Source organism: Eretmochelys imbricata, chromosome 2 (assembly GCF_965152235.1).
Source record: "Eretmochelys imbricata isolate rEreImb1 chromosome 2, rEreImb1.hap1, whole genome shotgun sequence".
Lineage (NCBI taxonomy): Eukaryota > Metazoa > Chordata > Testudines > Cheloniidae > Eretmochelys > Eretmochelys imbricata.
In genome coordinates, this window is record NC_135573.1 from 186,131,144 (window position 1) to 186,152,584 (window position 21,441).

Genomic DNA, 21,441 nt, shown 5'->3' on the forward strand with positions numbered 1-21,441 from the left:
CCGTGTGCGCGTGCGTGAGCGCGTTGCGGAGCCGGTGTGGGGGCGGGGGGGGGGGCGGCGTGGAGCAGGCAGGGCGGTGTCTGTGGGCTCGCTTAAAGGCAGGCAAAGCGGCAGGCAGCAGCGTCTACGGCCATACCACCCTGAACACGCCCGATCTCGTCTGATCTCGGAAGCTAAGCAGGGTCGGGCCTGGTTAGTACTTGGATGGGAGACCTCCTGGGAATACTGGGTGCTGTAGGCTTTTGCCGGCCCTCGCCACGCTCCCTGCCGCTGCCCGGCTGCAGGTCTCTCTCCGGCACAGGCTTTTGCCGCCTGGTCCTCGCTTGCTTCCGCAAAGGTCTCGCAGGCCGTAGCCACCTCGCCCGCCGCAGCCCAGGGCGAGGGCTTCGGGCGCCCGGCCCCGTGGCGTCTTTGTTTTTCTTACCAGCCGGCGCTCTTGCCCCCTTGGCAGCAGGTGTGGGAGGCCAGCTGGCCGAAGCGGCGGCAGGCGCCCCAAGGCCTGTCTGCCCTCGCGCTCCCTGCCCGCCGCTTCAGCTCCGCCGCTGGAGGCTGGGAGAAAGGAAAGCCAGAAGCCTTGCCGTGCGGCGCAGCCCGGGCCTTTGGGGTGGCTGGTTGAGGGAAGCCCTTTGCCAGCCTGCCTCCTTGGCAGCTGGCCCTTTGAAAGTGAGGGGAGGGAGGCAGCCGCTGGCCTTTTGGCCGGGAAGGCTGCCTGCGGGCCTGGAGCAGTCCCTGCCTCGGCTTCGGGGCCGGTAAGTGGGAAAGGTGGGTGCTGGTCGCCTCTGGGCTGGTCTCCCTGAGGAGGCGGCGGTGGCCCATCCTGCCTCCCCCAGGGCCTTGCGAAGCGGGAGACGGGGCAGGGGGAGGCCCCCGGGGGGCGCGTCCCGGGTTTCCCGGAGCGAGCAAAAGGCAGGCCAAGTGCGGGAGGGCGTCCCCAGGGAGGCGTGAGAGCTGTGGCGAGGACCGTGAGCTGTGAGGAAAGGCGGGCGGGCTGTGCGGGAGCTGCCCCTGCGGGGTGCGTGCAGGTGAGGCGCGGGAGCAGGCGTGCGGGCGGCAGCCCCGTCCTGGGCGGTGCGTTTCCCCTGGGGGTTTTGTGTCGGGGTGTGTGCGTGCAGTTTGTGAGGGCGTCATCTGAGGAGCGAGTGCGTGGTGAGAGGGGAGCGGGGGTGTATTTGTGGGGGGTGGGGAGGAGGCTTCGTCGCGGTGCGCGCGGGCCGGGGGTCGGGGGCTGCGGATGGTGGTGCGGGGCGTGAGCCTGGGTGTGTGGAAGCTAGGGTGCGAGGCCGGTGGTGCGTGCGTGCGTGCGTGCGTGTGCGCGTGCGTGAGCGCGTTGCGGAGCCGGTGTGGGGGCGGGGGGGGGGGGCGGCGTGGAGCAGGCAGGGCGGTGTCTGTGGGCTCGCTTAAAGGCAGGCAAAGCGGCAGGCAGCAGCGTCTACGGCCATACCACCCTGAACACGCCCGATCTCGTCTGATCTCGGAAGCTAAGCAGGGTCGGGCCTGGTTAGTACTTGGATGGGAGACCTCCTGGGAATACTGGGTGCTGTAGGCTTTTGCCGGCCCTCGCCACGCTCCCTGCCGCTGCCCGGCTGCAGGTCTCTCTCCGGCACAGGCTTTTGCCGCCTGGTCCTCGCTTGCTTCCGCAAAGGTCTCGCAGGCCGTAGCCACCTCGCCCGCCGCAGCCCAGGGCGAGGGCTTCGGGCGCCCGGCCCCGTGGCGTCTTTGTTTTTCTTACCAGCCGGCGCTCTTGCCCCCTTGGCAGCAGGTGTGGGAGGCCAGCTGGCCGAAGCGGCGGCAGGCGCCCCAAGGCCTGTCTGCCCTCGCGCTCCCTGCCCGCCGCTTCAGCTCCGCCGCTGGAGGCTGGGAGAAAGGAAAGCCAGAAGCCTTGCCGTGCGGCGCAGCCCGGGCCTTTGGGGTGGCTGGTTGAGGGAAGCTCTTTGCCAGCCTGCCTCCTTGGCAGCTGGCCCTTTGAAAGTGAGGGGAGGGAGGCAGCCGCTGGCCTTTTGGCCGGGAAGGCTGCCTGCGGGCCTGGAGCAGTCCCTGCCTCGGCTTCGGGGCCGGTAAGTGGGAAAGGTGGGTGCTGGTCGCCTCTGGGCTGGTCTCCCTGAGGAGGCGGCGGTGGCCCATCCTGCCTCCCCCGGGGCCTTGCGAAGCGGGAGACGGGGCAGGGGGAGGCCCCCGGGGGGCGCGTCCCGGGTTTCCCGGAGCGAGCAAAAGGCAGGCCAAGTGCGGGAGGGCGTCCCCAGGGAGGCGTGAGAGCTGTGGCGAGGACCGTGAGCTGTGAGGAAAGGCGGGCGGGCTGTGCGGGAGCTGCCCCTGCGGGGTGCGTGCAGGTGAGGCGCGGGAGCGGGCGTGCGGGCGGCAGCCCCGTCCTGGGCGGTGCGTTTCCCCTGGGGGTTTTGTGTCGGGGTGTGTGCGTGCAGTTTGTGAGGGCGTCATCTGAGGAGCGAGTGCGTGGTGAGAGGGGAGCGGGGGTGTATTTGTGGGGGGTGGGGAGGAGGCTTCGTCGCGGTGCGCGCGGGGCCGGGGGTCGGGGGCTGCGGATGGTGGTGCGGGGCGTGAGCCTGGGTGTGTGGAGGCTGGGGTGCGAGGCCGGTGGTGCGTGCGTGCGTGCGTGTGCGCGTGCGTGAGCGCGTTGCGGAGCCGGTGTGGGGGCGGGGGGGGGCGGCGTGGAGCAGGCAGGGCGGTGTCTGTGGGCTCGCTTAAAGGCAGGCAAAGCGGCAGGCAGCAGCGTCTACGGCCATACCACCCTGAACACGCCTGATCTCGTCTGATCTTGGAAGCTAAGCAGGGTCGGGCCTGGTTAGTACTTGGATGGGAGACCTCCTGGGAATACTGGGTGCTGTAGGCTTTTGCCGGCCCTCGCCACGCTCCCTGCCGCTGCCCGGCTGCAGGTCTCCCTCCGGCACAGGCTTTTGCCGCCTGGTCCTCGCTTGCTTCCGCAAAGGTCTCGCAGGCCGTAGCCACCTCGCCCGCCGCAGCCCAGGGCGAGGGCTTCGGGCGCCCGGCCCCGTGGCGTCTTTGTTTTTCTTACCAGCCGGCGCTCTTGCCCCCTTGGCAGCAGGTGTGGGAGGCCAGCTGGCCGAAGCGGCGGCAGGCGCCCCAAGGCCTGTCTGCCCTCGCGCTCCCTGCCCGCCGCTTCAGCTCCGCCGCTGGAGGCTGGGAGAAAGGAAAGCCAGAAGCCTTGCTGTGCGGCGCAGCCCGGGCCTTTGGGGTGGCTGGTTGAGGGAAGCCCTTTGCCAGCCTGCCTCCTTGGCAGCTGGCCCTTTGAAAGTGAGGGGAGGGAGGCAGCCGCTGGCCTTTTGGCCGGGAAGGCTGCCTGCAGGCCTGGAGCAGTCCCTGCCTCGGCTTCGGGGCCGGTAAGTGGGAAAGGTGGGTGCTGGTCGCCTCTGGGCTGGTCTCCCTGAGGAGGCGGCGGTGGCCCATCCTGCCTCCCCCAGGGCCTTGCGAAGCGGGAGACGGGGCAGGGGGAGGCCCCCGGGGGGCGCGTCCCGGGTTTCCCGGAGCGAGCAAAAGGCAGGCCAAGTGCGGGAGGGCGTCCCCAGGGAGGCGTGAGAGCTGTGGCGAGGACCGTGAGCTGTGAGGAAAGGCGGGCGGGCTGTGCGGGAGCTGCCCCTGCGGGGTGCGTGCAGGTGAGGCGCGGGAGCGGGCGTGCGGGCGGTGTGTGCGTGCAGTTTGTGAGGGCGTCATCTGAGGAGCGAGTGCGTGGTGAGAGGGGAGCGGGGGTGTATTTGTGGGGGGTGGGGAGGAGGCTTCGTCGCGGTGCGCGCGGGCCGGGGGTCGGGGGCTGCGGGTGGTGGTGCGGGGCGTGAGCCTGGGTGTGTGGAGGCTGGGGTGCGAGGCCGGTGGTGCGTGCGTGCGTGCGTGTGCGCGTGCGTGAGCGCGTTGCGGAGCCGGTGTGGGGGCGGGGGGGGGGCGGCGTGGAGCAGGCAGGGCGGTGTCTGTGGGCTCGCTTAAAGGCAGGCAAAGCGGCAGGCAGCAGCGTCTACGGCCATACCACCCTGAAAACGCCCGATCTCGTCTGATCTCGGAAACTAAGCAGGGTCGGGCCTGGTTAGTACTTGGATGGGAGACCTCCTGGGAATACTGGGTGCTGTAGGCTTTTGCCGGCCCTCGCCACGCTCCCTGCCGCTGCCCGGCTGCAGGTCTCCCTCCGGCACAGGCTTTTGCCGCCTGGTCCTCGCTTGCTTCCGCAAAGGTCTCGCAGGCCGTAGCCACCTCGCCCGCCGCAGCCCAGGGCGAGGGCTTCGGGCGCCCGGCCCCGTGGCGTCTTTGTTTTTCTTACCAGCCGGCGCTCTTGCCCCCTTGGCAGCAGGTGTGGGAGGCCAGCTGGCCGAAGCGGCGGCAGGCGCCCCAAGGCCTGTCTGCCCTCGCGCTCCCTGCCCGCCGCTTCAGCTCCGCCGCTGGAGGCTCGGAGAAAGGAAAGCCAGAAGCCTTGCCGTGCGGCGCAGCCCGGGCCTTTGGGGTGGCTGGTTGAGGGAAGCCCTTTGCCAGCCTGCCTCCTTGGCAGCTGGCCCTTTGAAAGTGAGGGGAGGGAGGCAGCCGCTGGCCTTTTGGCCGGGAAGGCTGCCTGCGGGCCTGGAGCAGTCCCTGCCTCGGCTTCGGGGCCGGTAAGTGGGAAAGGTGGGTGCTGGTCGCCTCTGGGCTGGTCTCCCTGAGGAGGCGGCGGTGGCCCATCCTGCCTCCCCCAGGGCCTTGCGAAGCGGGAGACGGGGCAGGGGGAGGCCCCCGGGGGGCGCGTCCCGGGTTTCCCGGAGCGAGCAAAAGGCAGGCCAAGTGCGGGAGGGCGTCCCCAGGGAGGCGTGAGAGCTGTGGCGAGGACCGTGAGCTGTGAGGAAAGGCGGGCGGGCTGTGCGGGAGCTGCCCCTGCGGGGTGCGTGCAGGTGAGGCGCGGGAGCGGGCGTGCGGGCGGCAGCCCCGTCCTGGGCGGTGCGTTTCCCCTGGGGGTTTTGTGTCGGGGTGTGTGCGTGCAGTTTGTGAGGGCGTCATCTGAGGAGCGAGTGCGTGGTGAGAGGGGAGCGGGGGTGTATTTGTGGGGGGTGGGGAGGAGGCTTCGTCGCGGTGCGCGCGGGCCGGGGGTCGGGGGCTGCGGATGGTGGTGCGGGGCGTGAGCCTGGGTGTGTGGAAGCTAGGGTGCGAGGCCGGTGGTGCGTGCGTGCGTGCGTGCGTGTGCGCGTGCGTGAGCGCGTTGCGGAGCCGGTGTGGGGGCGGGGGGGGGGCGGCGTGGAGCAGGCAGGGCGGTGTCTGTGGGCTCGCTTAAAGGCAGGCAAAGCGGCAGGCAGCAGCGTCTACGGCCATACCACCCTGAACACGCCCGATCTCGTCTGATCTCGGAAGCTAAGCAGGGTCGGGCCTGGTTAGTACTTGGATGGGAGACCTCCTGGGAATACTGGGTGCTGTAGGCTTTTGCCGGCCCTCGCCACGCTCCCTGCCGCTGCCCGGCTGCAGGTCTCCCTCCGGCACAGGCTTTTGCCGCCTGGTCCTCGCTTGCTTCCGCAAAGGTCTCGCAGGCCGTAGCCACCTCGCCCGCCGCAGCCCAGGGCGAGGGCTTCGGGCGCCCGGCCCCGTGGCGTCTTTGTTTTTCTTACCAGCCGGCGCTCTTGCCCCCTTGGCAGCAGGTGTGGGAGGCCAGCTGGCCGAAGCGGCGGCAGGCGCCCCAAGGCCTGTCTGCCCTCGCGCTCCCTGCCCGCCGCTTCAGCTCCGCCGCTGGAGGCTGGGAGAAAGGAAAGCCAGAAGCCTTGCCGTGCGGCGCAGCCCGGGCCTTTGGGGTGGCTGGTTGAGGGAAGCCCTTTGCCAGCCTGCCTCCTTGGCAGCTGGCCCTTTGAAAGTGAGGGGAGGGAGGCAGCCGCTGGCCTTTTGGCCGGGAAGGCTGCCTGCGGGCCTGGAGCAGTCCCTGCCTCGGCTTCGGGGCCGGTAAGTGGGAAAGGTGGGTGCTGGTCGCCTCTGGGCTGGTCTCCCTGAGGAGGCGGCGGTGGCCCATCCTGCCTCCCCCGGGGCCTTGCGAAGCGGGAGACGGGGCAGGGGGAGGCCCCCGGGGGGCGCGTCCCGGGTTTCCCGGAGCGAGCAAAAGGCAGGCCAAGTGCGGGAGGGCGTCCCCAGGGAGGCGTGAGAGCTGTGGCGAGGACCGTGAGTTGTGAGGAAAGGCGGGCGGGCTGTGCGGGAGCTGCCCCTGCGGGGTGCGTGCAGGTGAGGCGCGGGAGCGGGCGTGCGGGCGGTGTGTGCGTGCAGTTTGTGAGGGCGTCATCTGAGGAGCGAGTGCGTGGTGAGAGGGGAGCGGGGGTGTATTTGTGGGGGGTGGGGAGGAGGCTTCGTCGCGGTGCGCGCGGGCCGGGGGTCGGGGGCTGCGGATGGTGGTGCGGGGCGTGAGCCTGGGTGTGTGGAGGCTGGGGTGCGAGGCCGGTGGTGCGTGCGTGCGTGCGTGCGTGTGCGCGTGCGTGAGCGCGTTGCGGAGCCGGTGTGGGGGCAGGGGGGGGGGCGGCGTGGAGCAGGCAGGGTGGTGTCTGTGGGCTCGCTTAAAGGCAGGCAAAGCGGCAAGCAGCAGCGTCTATGGCCATACCACCCTGAACACGCCCGATCTCGTCTGATCTAGGAAGCTAAGCAGGGTCGGGCCTGGTTAGTACTTGGATGGGAGACCTCCTGGGAATACTGGGTGCTGTAGGCTTTTGCCGGCCCTCGCCACGCTCCCTGCCGCTGCCCGGCTGCAGGTCTCCCTCCGGCACAGGCTTTTGCCGCCTGGTCCTCGCTTGCTTCCGCAAAGGTCTCGCAGGCCGTAGCCACCTCGCCCGCCGCAGCCCAGGGCGAGGGCTTCGGGCGCCCGGCCCCGTGGCGTCTTTGTTTTTCTTACCAGCCGGCGCTCTTGCCCCCTTGGCAGCAGGTGTGGGAGGCCAGCTGGCCGAAGCGGCGGCAGGCGCCCCAAGGCCTGTCTGCCCTCGCGCTCCCTGCCCGCCGCTTCAGCTCCGCCGCTGGAGGCTGGGAGAAAGGAAAGCCAGAAGCCTTGCCGTGCGGCGCAGCCCGGGCCTTTGGGGTGGCTGGTTGAGGGAAGCCCTTTGCCAGCCTGCCTCCTTGGCAGCTGGCCCTTTGAAAGTGAGGGGAGGGAGGCAGCCGCTGGCCTTTTGGCCGGGAAGGCTGCCTGCGGGCCTGGAGCAGTCCCTGCCTCGGCTTCGGGGCCGGTAAGTGGGAAAGGTGGGTGCTGGTCGCCTCTGGGCTGGTCTCCCTGAGGAGGCGGCGGTGGCCCATCCTGCCTCCCCCAGGGCCTTGCGAAGCGGGAGACGGGGCAGGGGGAGGCCCCCGGGGGGCGCGTCCCGGGTTTCCCGGAGCGAGCAAAAGGCAGGCCAAGTGCGGGAGGGCGTCCCCAGGGAGGCGTGAGAGCTGTGGCGAGGACCGTGAGCTGTGAGGAAAGGCGGGCGGGCTGTGCGGGAGCTGCCCCTGCGGGGTGCGTGCAGGTGAGGCGCGGGAGCAGGCGTGCGGGCGGCAGCCCCGTCCTGGGCGGTGCGTTTCCCCTGGGGGTTTTGTGTCGGGGTGTGTGCGTGCAGTTTGTGAGGGCGTCATCTGAGGAGCGAGTGCGTGGTGAGAGGGGAGCGGGGGTGTATTTGTGGGGGGTGGGGAGGAGGCTTCGTCGCGGTGCGCGCGGGCCGGGGGTCGGGGGCTGCGGGTGGTGGTGCGGGGCGTGAGCCTGGGTGTGTGGAGGCTGGGGTGCGAGGCCGGTGGTGCGTGCGTGCGTGCGTGCGTGTGCGCGTGCGTGAGCGCGTTGCGGAGCCGGTGTGGGGGCGGGGGGGGGGGGGCGGCGTGGAGCAGGCAGGGCGATGTCTGTGGGCTCGCTTAAAGGCAGGCAAAGCGGCAAGCAGCAGCGTCTACAGCCATACCACCCTGAACACGCCCGATCTCGTCTGATCTCGGAAGCTAAGCAGGGTCGGGCCTGGTTAGTACTTGGATGGGAGACCTCCTGGGAATACTGGGTGCTGTAGGCTTTTGCCGGCCCTCGCCACGCTCCCTGCCACTGCCCGGCTGCAGGTCTCCCTCCGGCACAGGCTTTTGCCGCCTGGTCCTCGCTTGCTTCCGCAAAGGTCTCGCAGGCCGTAGCCACCTCGCCCGCCGCAGCCCAGGGCGAGGGCTTCGGGCGCCCGGCCCCGTGGCGTCTTTGTTTTTCTTACCAGCCGGCGCTCTTGCCCCCTTGGCAGCAGGTGTGGGAGGCCAGCTGGCCGAAGCGGCGGCAGGCGCCCCAAGGCCTGTCTGCCCTCGCGCTCCCTGCCCGCCGCTTCAGCTCCGCCGCTGGAGGCTGGGAGAAAGGAAAGCCAGAAGCCTTGCCGTGCGGCGCAGCCCGGGCCTTTGGGGTGGCTGGTTGAGGGAAGCCCTTTGCCAGCCTGCCTCCTTGGCAGCTGGCCCTTTGAAAGTGAGGGGAGGGAGGCAGCCGCTGGCCTTTTGGCCGGGAAGGCTGCCTGCGGGCCTGGAGCAGTCCCTGCCTCGGCTTCGGGGCCGGTAAGTGGGAAAGGTGGGTGCTGGTCGCCTCTGGGCTGGTCTCCCTGAGGAGGCGGCGGTGGCCCATCCTGCCTCCCCCGGGGCCTTGCGAAGCGGGAGACGGGGCAGGGGGAGGCCCCCGGGGGGCGCGTCCCGGGTTTCCCGGAGCGAGCAAAAGGCAGGCCAAGTGCGGGAGGGCGTCCCCAGGGAGGCGTGAGAGCTGTGGCGAGGACCGTGAGCTGTGAGGAAAGGCGGGCGGGCTGTGCGGGAGCTGCCCCTGCGGGGTGCGTGCAGGTGAGGCGCGGGAGCGGGCGTGCGGGCGGCAGCCCCGTCCTGGGCGGTGCGTTTCCCCTGGGGGTTTTGTGTCGGGGTGTGTGCGTGCAGTTTGTGAGGGCGTCATCTGAGGAGCGAGTGCGTGGTGAGAGGGGAGCGGGGGTGTATTTGTGGGGGGTGGGGAGGAGGCTTCGTCGCGGTGCGCGCGGGCCGGGGGTCGGGGGCTGCGGATGGTGGTGCGGGGCGTGAGCCTGGGTGTGTGGAGGCTGGGGTGCGAGGCCGGTGGTGCGTGCGTGCGTGCGTGCGTGTGCGCGTGCGTGAGCGCGTTGCGGAGCCGGTGTGGGGGCGGGGCGGGGGGGCGGCGTGGAGCAGGCAGGGCGGTGTCTGTGGGCTCGCTTAAAGGCAGGCAAAGCGGCAGGCAGCAGCGTCTACGGCCATACCACCCTGAACACGCCCGATCTCGTCTGATCTCGGAAGCTAAGCAGGGTCGGGCCTGGTTAGTACTTGGATGGGAGACCTCCTGGGAATACTGGGTGCTGTAGGCTTTTGCCGGCCCTCGCCACGCTCCCTGCCGCTGCCCGGCTGCAGGTCTCCCTCCGGCACAGGCTTTTGCCGCCTGGTCCTCGCTTGCTTCCGCAAAGGTCTCGCAGGCCGTAGCCACCTCGCCCGCCGCAGCCCAGGGCGAGGGCTTCGGGCGCCCGGCCCCGTGGCGTCTTTGTTTTTCTTACCAGCCGGCGCTCTTGCCCCCTTGGCAGCAGGTGTGGGAGGCCAGCTGGCCGAAGCGGCGGCAGGCGCCCCAAGGCCTGTCTGCCCTCGCGCTCCCTGCCCGCCGCTTCAGCTCCGCCGCTGGAGGCTGGGAGAAAGGAAAGCCAGAAGCCTTGCCGTGCGGTGCAGCCCGGGCCTTTGGGGTGGCTGGTTGAGGGAAGCCCTTTGCCAGCCTGCCTCCTTGGCAGCTGGCCCTTTGAAAGTGAGGGGAGGGAGGCAGCCGCTGGCCTTTTGGCCGGGAAGGCTGCCTGCGGGCCTGGAGCAGTCCCTGCCTCGGCTTCGGGGCCGGTAAGTGGGAAAGGTGGGTGCTGGTCGCCTCTGGGCTGGTCTCCCTGAGGAGGCGGCGGTGGCCCATCCTGCCTCCCCCGGGGCCTTGCGAAGCGGGAGACGGGGCAGGGGGAGGCCCCCGGGGGGCGCGTCCCGGGTTTCCCGGAGCGAGCAAAAGGCAGGCCAAGTGCGGGAGGGCGTCCCCAGGGAGGCGTGAGAGCTGTGGCGAGGACCGTGAGCTGTGAGGAAAGGCGGGCGGGCTGTGCGGGAGCTGCCCCTGCGGGGTGCGTGCAGGTGAGGCGCGGGAGCGGGCGTGCGGGCGGCAGCCCCGTCCTGGGCGGTGCGTTTCCCCTGGGGGTTTTGTGTCGGGGTGTGTGCGTGCAGTTTGTGAGGGCGTCATCTGAGGAGCGAGTGCGTGGTGAGAGGGGAGCGGGGGTGTATTTGTGGGGGGTGGGGAGGAGGCTTCGTCGCGGTGCGCGCGGGCCGGGGGTCGGGGGCTGCGGGTGGTGGTGCGGGGCGTGAGCCTGGGTGTGTGGAGGCTGGGGTGCGAGGCCGGTGGTGCGTGCGTGCGTGCGTGCGTGTGCGCGTGCGTGAGCGCGTTGCGGAGCCGGTGTGGGGGCGGGGGGGGGGGCGGCGTGGAGCAGGCAGGGCGGTGTCTGTGGGCTCGCTTAAAGGCAGGCAAAGCGGCAGGCAGCAGCGTCTACGGCCATACCACCCTGAACACGCCCGATCTCGTCTGATCTCGGAAGCTAAGCAGGGTCGGGCCTGGTTAGTACTTGGATGGGAGACCTCCTGGGAATACTGGGTGCTGTAGGCTTTTGCCGGCCCTCGCCACGCTCCCTGCCGCTGCCCGGCTGCAGGTCTCCCTCCGGCACAGGCTTTTGCCGCCTGGTCCTCGCTTGCTTCCGCAAAGGTCTCGCAGGCCGTAGCCACCTCGCCCGCCGCAGCCCAGGGCGAGGGCTTCGGGCGCCCGGCCCCGTGGCGTCTTTGTTTTTCTTACCAGCCGGCGCTCTTGCCCCCTTGGCAGCAGGTGTGGGAGGCCAGCTGGCCGAAGCGGCGGCAGGCGCCCCAAGGCCTGTCTGCCCTCGCGCTCCCTGCCCGCCGCTTCAGCTCCGCCGCTGGAGGCTGGGAGAAAGGAAAGCCAGAAGCCTTGCCGTGCGGCGCAGCCCGGGCCTTTGGGGTGGCTGGTTGAGGGAAGCCCTTTGCCAGCCTGCCTCCTTGGCAGCTGGCCCTTTGAAAGTGAGGGGAGGGAGGCAGCCGCTGGCCTTTTGGCCGGGAAGGCTGCCTGCGGGCCTGGAGCAGTCCCTGCCTCGGCTTCGGGGCCGGTAAGTGGGAAAGGTGGGTGCTGGTCGCCTCTGGGCTGGTCTCCCTGAGGAGGCGGCGGTGGCCCATCCTGCCTCCCCCGGGGCCTTGCGAAGCGGGAGACGGGGCAGGGGGAGGCCCCCGGGGGGCGCGTCCCGGGTTTCCCGGAGCGAGCAAAAGGCAGGCCAAGTGCGGGAGGGCGTCCCCAGGGAGGCGTGAGAGCTGTGGCGAGGACCGTGAGCTGTGAGGAAAGGCGGGCGGGCTGTGCGGGAGCTGCCCCTGCGGGGTGCGTGCAGGTGAGGCGCGGGAGCGGGCGTGCGGGCGGCAGCCCCGTCCAGGGCGGTGCGTTTCCCCTGGGGGTTTTGTGTCGGGGTGTGTGCGTGCAGTTTGTGAGGGCGTCATCTGAGGAGCGAGTGCGTGGTGAGAGGGGAGCGGGGGTGTATTTGTGGGGGGTGGGGAGGAGGCTTCGTCGCGGTGCGCGCGGGCCGGGGGTCGGGGGCTGCGGATGGTGGTGCGGGGCGTGAGCCTGGGTGTGTGGAGGCTGGGGTGCGAGGCCGGTGGTGCGTGCGTGCGTGCGTGCGTGTGCGCGTGCGTGAGCGCGTTGCGGAGCCGGTGTGGGGGCGGGGGGGGGGGGCGGCGTGGAGCAGGCAGGGCGGTGTCTGTGGGCTCGCTTAAAGGCAGGCTAAGCGGCAGGCAGCAGCGTCTACGGCCATACCACCCTGAACACGCCCGATCTCGTCTGATCTCGGAAACTAAGCAGGGTCGGGCCTGGTTAGTACTTGGATGGGAGACCTCCTGGGAATACTGGGTGCTGTAGGCTTTTGCCGGCCCTCGCCACGCTCCCTGCCGCTGCCCGGCTGCAGGTCTCCCTCCGGCACAGGCTTTTGCCGCCTGGTCCTCGCTTGCTTCCGCAAAGGTCTCGCAGGCCGTAGCCACCTCGCCCGCCGCAGCCCAGGGCGAGGGCTTCGGGCGCCCGGCCCCGTGGCGTCTTTGTTTTTCTTACCAGCCGGCGCTCTTGCCCCCTTGGCAGCAGGTGTGGGAGGCCAGCTGGCCGAAGCGGCGGCAGGCGCCCCAAGGCCTGTCTGCCCTCGCGCTCCCTGCCCGCCGCTTCAGCTCCGCCGCTGGAGGCTGGGAGAAAGGAAAGCCAGAAGCCTTGCCGTGCGGCGCAGCCCGGGCCTTTGGGGTGGCTGGTTGAGGGAAGCCCTTTGCCAGCCTGCCTCCTTGGCAGCTGGCCCTTTGAAAGTGAGGGGAGGGAGGCAGCCGCTGGCCTTTTGGCCGGGAAGGCTGCCTGCGGGCCTGGAGCAGTCCCTGCCTCGGCTTCGGGGCCGGTAAGTGGGAAAGGTGGGTGCTGGTCGCCTCTGGGCTGGTCTCCCTGAGGAGGCGGCGGTGGCCCATCCTGCCTCCCCCGGGGCCTTGCGAAGCGGGAGACGGGGCAGGGGGAGGCCCCCGGGGGGCGCGTCCCGGGTTTCCCGGAGCGAGCAAAAGGCAGGCCAAGTGCGGGAGGGCGTCCCCAGGGAGGCGTGAGAGCTGTGGCGAGGACCGTGAGCTGTGAGGAAAGGCGGGCGGGCTGTGCGGGAGCTGCCCCTGCGGGGTGCGTGCAGGTGAGGCGCGGGAGCGGGCGTGCGGGCGGCAGCCCCGTCCTGGGCGGTGCGTTTCCCCTGGGGGTTTTGTGTCGGGGTGTGTGCGTGCAGTTTGTGAGGGCGTCATCTGAGGAGCGAGTGCGTGGTGAGAGGGGAGCGGGGGTGTATTTGTGGGGGGTGGGGAGGAGGCTTCGTCGCGGTGCGCGCGGGCCGGGGGTCGGGGGCTGCGGGTGGTGGTGCGGGGCGTGAGCCTGGGTGTGTGGAGGCTGGGGTGCGAGGCCGGTGGTGCGTGCGTGCGTGCGTGTGCGCGTGCGTGAGCGCGTTGCGGAGCCGGTGTGGGGGCGGGGGGGGGGGCAGCGTGGAGCAGGCAGGGCGGTGTCTGTGGGCTCGCTTAAAGGCAGGCAAAGCGGCAGGCAGCAGCGTCTACGGCCATACCACCCTGAAAACGCCCGATCTCGTCTGATCTCGGAAACTAAGCAGGGTCGGGCCTGGTTAGTACTTGGATGGGAGACCTCCTGGGAATACTGGGTGCTGTAGGCTTTTGCCGGCCCTCGCCACGCTCCCTGCCGCTGCCCGGCTGCAGGTCTCCCTCCGGCACAGGCTTTTGCCGCCTGGTCCTCGCTTGCTTCCGCAAAGGTCTCGCAGGCCGTAGCCACCTCGCCCGCCGCAGCCCAGGGCGAGGGCTTCGGGCGCCCGGCCCCGTGGCGTCTTTGTTTTTCTTACCAGCCGGCGCTCTTGCCCCCTTGGCAGCAGGTGTGGGAGGCCAGCTGGCCGAAGCGGCGGCAGGCGCCCCAAGGCCTGTCTGCCCTCGCGCTCCCTGCCCGCCGCTTCAGCTCCGCCGCTGGAGGCTGGGAGAAAGGAAAGCCAGAAGCCTTGCCGTGCGGCGCAGCCCGGGCCTTTGGGGTGGCTGGTTGAGGGAAGCCCTTTGCCAGCCTGCCTCCTTGGCAGCTGGCCCTTTGAAAGTGAGGGGAGGGAGGCAGCCGCTGGCCTTTTGGCCGGGAAGGCTGCCTGCGGGCCTGGAGCAGTCCCTGCCTCGGCTTCGGGGCCGGTAAGTGGGAAAGGTGGGTGCTGGTCGCCTCTGGGCTGGTCTCCCTGAGGAGGCGGCGGTGGCCCATCCTGCCTCCCCCAGGGCCTTGCGAAGCGGGAGACGGGGCAGGGGGAGGCCCCCGGGGGGCGCGTCCCGGGTTTCCCGGAGCGAGCAAAAGGCAGGCCAAGTGCGGGAGGGCGTCCCCAGGGAGGCGTGAGAGCTGTGGCGAGGACCGTGAGCTGTGAGGAAAGGCGGGCGGGCTGTGCGGGAGCTGCCCCTGCGGGGTGCGTGCAGGTGAGGCGCGGGAGCGGGCGTGCGGGCGGCAGCCCCGTCCTGGGCGGTGCGTTTCCCCTGGGGGTTTTGTGTCGGGGTGTGTGCGTGCAGTTTGTGAGGGCGTCATCTGAGGAGCGAGTGCGTGGTGAGAGGGGAGCGGGGGTGTATTTGTGGGGGGTGGGGAGGAGGCTTCGTCGCGGTGCGCGCGGGCCGGGGGTCGGGGGCTGCGGATGGTGGTGCGGGGCGTGAGCCTGGGTGTGTGGAAGCTAGGGTGCGAGGCCGGTGGTGCGTGCGTGCGTGCGTGCGTGTGCGCGTGCGTGAGCGCGTTGCGGAGCCGGTGTGGGGGCGGGGGGGGGGCGGCGTGGAGCAGGCAGGGCGGTGTCTGTGGGCTCGCTTAAAGGCAGGCAAAGCGGCAGGCAGCAGCGTCTACGGCCATACCACCCTGAACACGCCCGATCTCGTCTGATCTCGGAAGCTAAGCAGGGTCGGGCCTGGTTAGTACTTGGATGGGAGACCTCCTGGGAATACTGGGTGCTGTAGGCTTTTGCCGGCCCTCGCCACGCTCCCTGCCGCTGCCCGGCTGCAGGTCTCCCTCCGGCACAGGCTTTTGCCGCCTGGTCCTCGCTTGCTTCCGCAAAGGTCTCGCAGGCCGTAGCCACCTCGCCCGCCGCAGCCCAGGGCGAGGGCTTCGGGCGCCCGGCCCCGTGGCGTCTTTGTTTTTCTTACCAGCCGGCGCTCTTGCCCCCTTGGCAGCAGGTGTGGGAGGCCAGCTGGCCGAAGCGGCGGCAGGCGCCCCAAGGCCTGTCTGCCCTCGCGCTCCCTGCCCGCCGCTTCAGCTCCGCCGCTGGAGGCTGGGAGAAAGGAAAGCCAGAAGCCTTGCCGTGCGGCGCAGCCCGGGCCTTTGGGGTGGCTGGTTGAGGGAAGCCCTTTGCCAGCCTGCCTCCTTGGCAGCTGGCCCTTTGAAAGTGAGGGGAGGGAGGCAGCCGCTGGCCTTTTGGCCGGGAAGGCTGCCTGCGGGCCTGGAGCAGTCCCTGCCTCGGCTTCGGGGCCGGTAAGTGGGAAAGGTGGGTGCTGGTCGCCTCTGGGCTGGTCTCCCTGAGGAGGCGGCGGTGGCCCATCCTGCCTCCCCCGGGGCCTTGCGAAGCGGGAGACGGGGCAGGGGGAGGCCCCCGGGGGGCGCGTCCCGGGTTTCCCGGAGCGAGCAAAAGGCAGGCCAAGTGCGGGAGGGCGTCCCCAGGGAGGCGTGAGAGCTGTGGCGAGGACCGTGAGCTGTGAGGAAAGGCGGGCGGGCTGTGCGGGAGCTGCCCCTGCGGGGTGCGTGCAGGTGAGGCGCGGGAGCGGGCGTGCGGGCGGCAGCCCTGTCCTGGGCGGTGCGTTTCCCCTGGGGGTTTTGTGTCGGGGTGTGTGCGTGCAGTTTGTGAGGGCGTCATCTGAGGAGCGAGTGCGTGGTGAGAGGGGAGCGGGGGTGTATTTGTGGGGGGTGGGGAGGAGGCTTCGTCGCGGTGCGCGCGGGCCGGGGGTCGGGGGCTGCGGGTGGTGGTGCGGGGCGTGAGCCTGGGTGTGTGGAGGCTGGGGTGCGAGGCCGGTGGTGCGTGCGTGCGTGCGTGCGTGTGCGCGTGCGTGAGCGCGTTGCGGAGCCGGTGTGGGGGCGGGGCGGGGGGGCGGCGTGGAGCAGGCAGGGCGGTGTCTGTGGGCTCGCTTAAAGGCAGGCAAAGCGGCAGGCAGCAGCGTCTACGGCCATACCACCCTGAACACGCCCGATCTCGTCTGATCTCGGAAGCTAAGCAGGGTCGGGCCTGGTTAGTACTTGGATGGGAGACCTCCTGGGAATACTGGGTGCTGTAGGCTTTTGCCGGCCCTCGCCACGCTCCCTGCCGCTGCCCGGCTGCAGGTCTCCCTCCGGCACAGGCTTTTGCCGCCTGGTCCTCGCTTGCTTCCGCAAAGGTCTCGCAGGCCGTAGCCACCTCGCCCGCCGCAGCCCAGGGCGAGGGCTTCGGGCGCCCGGCCCCGTGGCGTCTTTGTTTTTCTTACCAGCCGGCGCTCTTGCCCCCTTGGCAGCAGGTGTGGGAGGCCAGCTGGCCGAAGCGGCGGCAGGCGCCCCAAGGCCTGTCTGCCCTCGCGCTCCCTGCCCGCCGCTTCAGCTCCGCCGCTGGAGGCTGGGAGAAAGGAAAGCCAGAAGCCTTGCCGTGCGGCGCAGCCCGGGCCTTTGGGGTGGCTGGTTGAGGGAAGCCCTTTGCCAGCCTGCCTCCTTGGCAGCTGGCCCTTTGAAAGTGAGGGGAGGGAGGCAGCCGCTGGCCTTTTGGCCGGGAAGGCTGCCTGCGGGCCTGGAGCAGTCCCTGCCTCGGCTTCGGGGCCGGTAAGTGGGAAAGGTGGGTGCTGGTCGCCTCTGGGCTGGTCTCCCTGAGGAGGCGGCGGTGGCCCATCCTGCCTCCCCCGGGGCCTTGCGAAGCGGGAGACGGGGCAGGGGGAGGCCCCCGGGGGGGCGCGTCCCGGGTTTCCCGGAGCGAGCAAAAGGCAGGCCAAGTGCGGGAGGGCGTCCCCAGGGAGGCGTGAGAGCTGTGGCGAGGACCGTGAGCTGTGAGGAAAGGCGGGCGGGCTGTGCGGGAGCTGCCCCTGCGGGGTGCGTGCAGGTGAGGCGCGGGAGCGGGCGTGCGGGCGGCAGCCCCGTCCTGGGCGGTGCGTTTCCCCTGGGGGTTTTGTGTCGGGGTGTGTGCGTGCAGTTTGTGAGGGCGTCATCTGAGGAGCGAGTGCGTGGTGAGAGGGGAGCGGGGGTGTATTTGTGGGGGGTGGGGAGGAGGCTTCGTCGCGGTGCGCGCGGGCCGGGGGTCGGGGGCTGCGGATGGTGGTGCGGGGCGTGAGCCTGGGTGTGTGGAGGCTGGGGTGCGAGGCCGGTGGTGCGTGCGTGCGTGCGTGCGTGTGCGCGTGCGTGAGCGCGTTGCGGAGCCGGTGTGGGGGCGGGGGGGGGGCGGCGTGGAGCAGGCAGGGCGGTGTCTGTGGGCTCGCTTAAAGGCAGGCAAAGCGGCAGGCAGCAGCGTCTACGGCCATACCACCCTGAACACGCCCGATCTCGTCTGATCTCGGAAGCTAAGCAGGGTCGGGTCTGGTTAGTACTTGGATGGGAGACATACTGGGTGCTGTAGGCTTTTGCCGGCCCTCGCCACGCTCCCTGCCGCTGCCCGGCTGCAGGTCTCCCTCCGGCACAGGCTTTTGCTGCCTGGTCCTCGCTTGCTTCCGCAAAGGTCTCGCAGGCCGTAGCCACCTCGCCCGCCGCAGCCCAGGGCGAGGGCTTCGGGCGCCCGGCCCCGTGGCGTCTTTGTTTTTCTTACCAGCCGGCGCTCTTGCCCCCTTGGCAGCAGGTGTGGGAGGCCAGCTGGCCGAAGCGGCGGCAGGCGCCCCAAGGCCTGTCTGCCCTCGCGCTCCCTGCCCGCCGCTTCAGCTCCGCCGCTGGAGGCTGGGAGAAAGGAAAGCCAGAAGCCTTGCCGTGCGGCGCAGCCCGGGCCTTTGGGGTGGCTGGTTGAGGGAAGCCCTTTGCCAGCCTGCCTCCTTGGCAGCTGGCCCTTTGAAAGTGAGGGGAGGGAGGCAGCCGCTGGCCTTTTGGCCGGGAAGGCTGCCTGCGGGCCTGGAGCAGTCCCTGCCTCGGCTTCGGGGCCGGTAAGTGGGAAAGGTGGGTGCTGGTCGCCTCTGGGCTGGTCTCCCTGAGGAGGCGGCGGTGGCCCATCCTGCCTCCCCCGGGGCCTTGCGAAGCGGGAGACGGGGCAGGGGGAGGCCCCCAGGGGGCGCGTCCCGGGTTTCCCGGAGCGAGCAAAAGGCAGGCCAAGTGCGGGAGGGCGTCCCCAGGGAGGCGTGAGAGCTGTGGCGAGGACCGTGAGCTGTGAGGAAAGGCGGGCGGGCTGTGCGGGAGCTGCCCCTGCGGGGTGCGTGCAGGTGAGGCGCGGGAGCGGGCGTGCGGGCGGCAGCCCCGTCCTGGGCGGTGCGTTTCCCCTGGGGGTTTTGTGTCGGGGTGTGTGCGTGCAGTTTGTGAGGGCGTCATCTGAGGAGCGAGTGCGTGGTGAGAGGGGAGCGGGGGTGTATTTGTGGGGGGTGGGGAGGAGGCTTCGTCGCGGTGCGCGCGGGCCGGGGGTCGGGGGCTGCGGATGGTGGTGCGGGGCGTGAGCCTGGGTGTGTGGAGGCTGGGGTGCGAGGCCGGTGGTGCGTGCGTGCGTGCGTGCGTGTGCGCGTGCGTGAGCGCGTTGCGGAGCCGGTGTGGGGGCGGGGGGGGGGGCGGCGTGGTGCAGGCAGGGCGGTGTCTGTGGGCTCGCTTAAAGGCAGGCAAAGCGGCAGGCAGCAGCGTCTACGGCCATACCACCCTGAACACGCCCGATCTCGTCTGATCTCGGAAGCTAAGCAGGGTCGGGCCTGGTTAGTACTTGGATGGGAGACCTCCTGGGAATACTGGGTGCTGTAGGCTTTTGCCGGCCCTCGCCACGCTCCCTGCCGCTGCCCGGCTGCAGGTCTCCCTCCGGCACAGGCTTTTGCCGCCTGGTCCTCGCTTGCTTCCGCAAAGGTCTCGCAGGCCGTAGCCACCTCGCCCGCCGCAGCCCAGGGCGAGGGCTTCGGGCGCCCGGCCCCGTGGCGTCTTTGTTTTTCTTACCAGCCGGCGCTCTTGCCCCCTTGGCAGCAGGTGTGGGAGGCCAGCTGGCCGAAGCGGCGGCAGGCGCCCCAAGGCCTGTCTGCCCTCGCGCTCCCTGCCCGCCGCTTCAGCTCCGCCGCTGGAGGCTGGGAGAAAGGAAAGCCAGAAGCCTTGCCGTGCGGCGCAGCCCGGGCCTTTGGGGTGGCTGGTTGAGGGAAGCCCTTTGCCAGCCTGCCTCCTTGGCAGCTGGCCCTTTGAAAGTGAGGGGAGGGAGGCAGCCGCTGGCCTTTTGGCCGGGAAGGCTGCCTGCGGGCCTGGAGCAGTCCCTGCCTCGGCTTCGGGGCCGGTAAGTGGGAAAGGTGGGTGCTGGTCGCCTCTGGGCTGGTCTCCCTGAGGAGGCGGCGGTGGCCCATCCTGCCTCCCCCGGGGCCTTGCGAAGCGGGAGACGGGGCAGGGGGAGGCCCCCGGGGGGCGCGTCCCGGGTTTCCCGGAGCGAGCAAAAGGCAGGCCAAGTGCGGGAGGGCGTCCCCAGGGAGGCGTGAGAGCTGTGGCGAGGACCGTGAGCTGTGAGGAAAGGCGGGCGGGCTGTGCGGGAGCTGCCCCTGCGGGGTGCGTGCAGGTGAGGCGCGGGAGCGGGCGTGCGGGCGGCAGCCCCGTCCTGGGCGGTGCGTTTCCCCTGGGGGTTTTGTGTCGGGGTGTGTGCGTGCAGTTTGTGAGGGCGTCATCTGAGGAGCGAGTGCGTGGTGAGAGGGGAGCGGGGGTGTATTTGTGGGGGGTGGGGAGGAGGCTTCGTCGCGGTGCGCGCGGGCCGGGGGTCGGGGGCTGCGGATGGTGGTGCGGGGCGTGAGCCTGGGTGTGTGGAGGCTGGGGTGCGAGGCCGGTGGTGCGTGCGTGCGTGCGTGCGTGTGCGCGTGCGTGAGCGCGTTGCGGAGCCGGTGTGGGGGCGGGGGGGGGGGGCGGCGTGGTGCAGGCAGGGCGGTGTCTGTGGGCTCGCTTAAAGGCAGGCAAAGCGGCAGGCAGCAGCGTCTACGGCCATACCACCCTGAACACGCCCGATCTCGTCTGATCTCGGAAGCTAAGCAGGGTCGGGCCTGGTTAGTACTTGGATGGGAGACCTCCTGGGAATACTGGGTGCTGTAGGCTTTTGCCGGCCCTCGCCACGCTCCCTGCCGCTGCCCGGCTGCAGGTCTCCCTCCGGCACAGGCTTTTGCCGCCTGGTCCTCGCTTGCTTCCGCAAAGGTCTCGCAGGCCGTAGCCACCTCGCCCGCCGCAGCCCAGGGCGAGGGCTTCGGGCGCCCGGCCCCGTGGCGTCTTTGTTTTTCTTACCAGCCGGCGCTCTTGCCCCCTTGGCAGCAGGTGTGGGAGGCCAGCTGGCCGAAGCGGCGGCAGGCGCCCCAAGGCCTGTCTGCCCTCGCGCTCCCTGCCCGCCGCTTCAGCTCCGCCGCTGGAGGCTGGGAGAAAGGAAAGCCAGAAGCCTTGCCGTGCGGCGCAGCCCGGGCCTTTGGGGTGGCTGGTTGAGGGAAGCCCTTTGCCAGCCTGCCTCCTTGGCAGCTGGCCCTTTGAAAGTGAGGGGAGGGAGGCAGCCGCTGGCCTTTTGGCCGTGGGAAGGCTGCCTGCGGGCCTGGAGCAGTCCCTGCCTCGGCTTCGGGGCCGGTAAGTGGGAAAGGTGGGTGCTGGTCGCCTCTGGGCTGGTCTCCCTGAGGAGGCGGCGGTGGCCCATCCTGCCTCCCCCGGGGCCTTGCGAAGCGGGAGACGGGGCAGGGGGAGGCCCCGGGGGGCGCGTCCGGGTTTCCCGGAGCGAGCAAAAGGCAGGCCAAGTGCGGGAGGGCGTCCCCAGGGAGGCGTGAGAGCTGTGGCGAGGACCGTGAGCTGTGAGGAAAGGCGGGCGGGCTGTGCGGGAGCTGCCCCTGCGGGGTGCGTGCAGGTGAGGCGCGGGAGCGGGCGTGCGGGCGGCAGCCCCGTCCTGGGCGGTGCGTTTCCCCTGGGGGTTTTGTGTCGGGGTGTGTGCGTGCAGTTTGTGAGGGCGTCATCTGAGGAGCGAGTGCGTGGTGAGAGGGGAGCGGGGGTGTATTTGTGGGGGGTGGGGAGGAGGCTTCGTCGCGGTGCGCGCGGGCCGGGGGTCGGGGGCTGCGGGTGGTGGTGCGGGGCGTGAGCCTGGGTGTGTGGAGGCTGGGGTGCCGAGGCCGGTGGTGCGTGCGTGCGTGCGTGCGTGTGCGCGTGCGTGAGCGCGTTGCGGAGCCGGTGTGGGGGCGGGGGGGGGGGCGGCGTGGAGCAGGCAGGGCGGTGTCTGTGGGCTCGCTTAAAGGCAGGCAAAGCGGCAGGCAGCAGCGTCTACGGCCATACCACCCTGAACACGCCCGATCTCGTCTGATCTCGGAAGCTAAGCAGGGTCGGGCCTGGTTAGTACTTGGATGGGAGACCTCCTGGGAATACTGGGTGCTGTAGGCTTTTGCCGGCCCTCGCCACGCTCCCTGCCGCTGCCCGGCTGCAGGTCTCCCTCCGGCACAGGCTTTTGCCGCCTGGTCCTCGCTTGCTTCCGCAAAGGTCTCGCAGGCCGTAGCCACCTCGCCCGCCGCAGCCCAGGGCGAGGGCTTCGGGCGCCCGGCCCCGTGGCGTCTTTGTTTTTCTTACCAGCCGGCGCTCTTGCCCCCTTGGCAGCAGGGTGTGGGAGGCCAGCTGGCCGAAGCGGCGGCAGGCGCCCCAAGGCCTGTCTGCCCTCGCGCTCCCTGCCCGCCGCTTCAGCTCCGCCGCTGGAGGCTGGGAGAAAGGAAAGCAGAAGCCTTGCCGTGCGGCGCAGCCCGGGCCTTTGGGGTGGCTGGTTGAGGAAGCCCTTTGCCAGCCTGCCTCCTTGGCAGCTGGCCCTTTGAAAGTGAGGGGAGGGAGGCAGCCGCTGGCCT

The 21,441-nt window shown here is 70.8% G+C and overlaps 16 non-coding genes and 1 pseudogene across 16 annotated transcripts; all 17 read left to right on the top strand.

Moving 5' to 3' along the window:
- The first annotated feature begins 122 nt into the window (after positions 1-122).
- LOC144261727 (5S ribosomal RNA) lies at positions 123-241 on the top strand. The gene has a single exon (XR_013345421.1). It is a non-coding gene; the product is annotated as a 5S ribosomal RNA (ribosomal RNA).
- A 1,186-nt stretch (positions 242-1,427) lies between these two features.
- LOC144261749 (5S ribosomal RNA) lies at positions 1,428-1,546 on the top strand. Its single transcript, XR_013345441.1, has one exon. It is a non-coding gene; the product is annotated as a 5S ribosomal RNA (ribosomal RNA).
- A 1,180-nt stretch (positions 1,547-2,726) lies between these two features.
- Positions 2,727-2,845, top strand: LOC144261647 (5S ribosomal RNA). Its single transcript, XR_013345359.1, has one exon. It is a non-coding gene; the product is annotated as a 5S ribosomal RNA (ribosomal RNA).
- A 1,132-nt stretch (positions 2,846-3,977) lies between these two features.
- On the top strand, positions 3,978-4,096 carry LOC144261622 (5S ribosomal RNA). Its single transcript, XR_013345334.1, has one exon. It is a non-coding gene; the product is annotated as a 5S ribosomal RNA (ribosomal RNA).
- Positions 4,097-5,280: 1,184 nt separating this feature from the next.
- Positions 5,281-5,399, top strand: LOC144261760 (5S ribosomal RNA). The gene has a single exon (XR_013345452.1). It is a non-coding gene; the product is annotated as a 5S ribosomal RNA (ribosomal RNA).
- Positions 5,400-6,536: 1,137 nt separating this feature from the next.
- LOC144261648 (5S ribosomal RNA) lies at positions 6,537-6,655 on the top strand. Its single transcript, XR_013345360.1, has one exon. It is a non-coding gene; the product is annotated as a 5S ribosomal RNA (ribosomal RNA).
- A 1,187-nt stretch (positions 6,656-7,842) lies between these two features.
- On the top strand, positions 7,843-7,961 carry LOC144261767 (5S ribosomal RNA). The gene has a single exon (XR_013345459.1). It is a non-coding gene; the product is annotated as a 5S ribosomal RNA (ribosomal RNA).
- Positions 7,962-9,147: 1,186 nt separating this feature from the next.
- LOC144261771 (5S ribosomal RNA) lies at positions 9,148-9,266 on the top strand. Its single transcript, XR_013345463.1, has one exon. It is a non-coding gene; the product is annotated as a 5S ribosomal RNA (ribosomal RNA).
- A 1,185-nt stretch (positions 9,267-10,451) lies between these two features.
- On the top strand, positions 10,452-10,570 carry LOC144261627 (5S ribosomal RNA). Its single transcript, XR_013345339.1, has one exon. It is a non-coding gene; the product is annotated as a 5S ribosomal RNA (ribosomal RNA).
- A 1,186-nt stretch (positions 10,571-11,756) lies between these two features.
- LOC144261645 (5S ribosomal RNA) lies at positions 11,757-11,875 on the top strand. The gene has a single exon (XR_013345357.1). It is a non-coding gene; the product is annotated as a 5S ribosomal RNA (ribosomal RNA).
- A 1,181-nt stretch (positions 11,876-13,056) lies between these two features.
- Positions 13,057-13,175, top strand: LOC144261623 (5S ribosomal RNA). The gene has a single exon (XR_013345335.1). It is a non-coding gene; the product is annotated as a 5S ribosomal RNA (ribosomal RNA).
- A 1,184-nt stretch (positions 13,176-14,359) lies between these two features.
- Positions 14,360-14,478, top strand: LOC144261638 (5S ribosomal RNA). The gene has a single exon (XR_013345350.1). It is a non-coding gene; the product is annotated as a 5S ribosomal RNA (ribosomal RNA).
- A 1,186-nt stretch (positions 14,479-15,664) lies between these two features.
- Positions 15,665-15,783, top strand: LOC144261649 (5S ribosomal RNA). Its single transcript, XR_013345361.1, has one exon. It is a non-coding gene; the product is annotated as a 5S ribosomal RNA (ribosomal RNA).
- Positions 15,784-16,968: 1,185 nt separating this feature from the next.
- Positions 16,969-17,078, top strand: LOC144261663 (5S ribosomal RNA; annotated as a pseudogene).
- A 1,185-nt stretch (positions 17,079-18,263) lies between these two features.
- Positions 18,264-18,382, top strand: LOC144261660 (5S ribosomal RNA). Its single transcript, XR_013345370.1, has one exon. It is a non-coding gene; the product is annotated as a 5S ribosomal RNA (ribosomal RNA).
- A 1,186-nt stretch (positions 18,383-19,568) lies between these two features.
- On the top strand, positions 19,569-19,687 carry LOC144261665 (5S ribosomal RNA). Its single transcript, XR_013345371.1, has one exon. It is a non-coding gene; the product is annotated as a 5S ribosomal RNA (ribosomal RNA).
- A 1,186-nt stretch (positions 19,688-20,873) lies between these two features.
- LOC144261675 (5S ribosomal RNA) lies at positions 20,874-20,992 on the top strand. Its single transcript, XR_013345380.1, has one exon. It is a non-coding gene; the product is annotated as a 5S ribosomal RNA (ribosomal RNA).
- Positions 20,993-21,441: the final 449 nt, after the last annotated feature.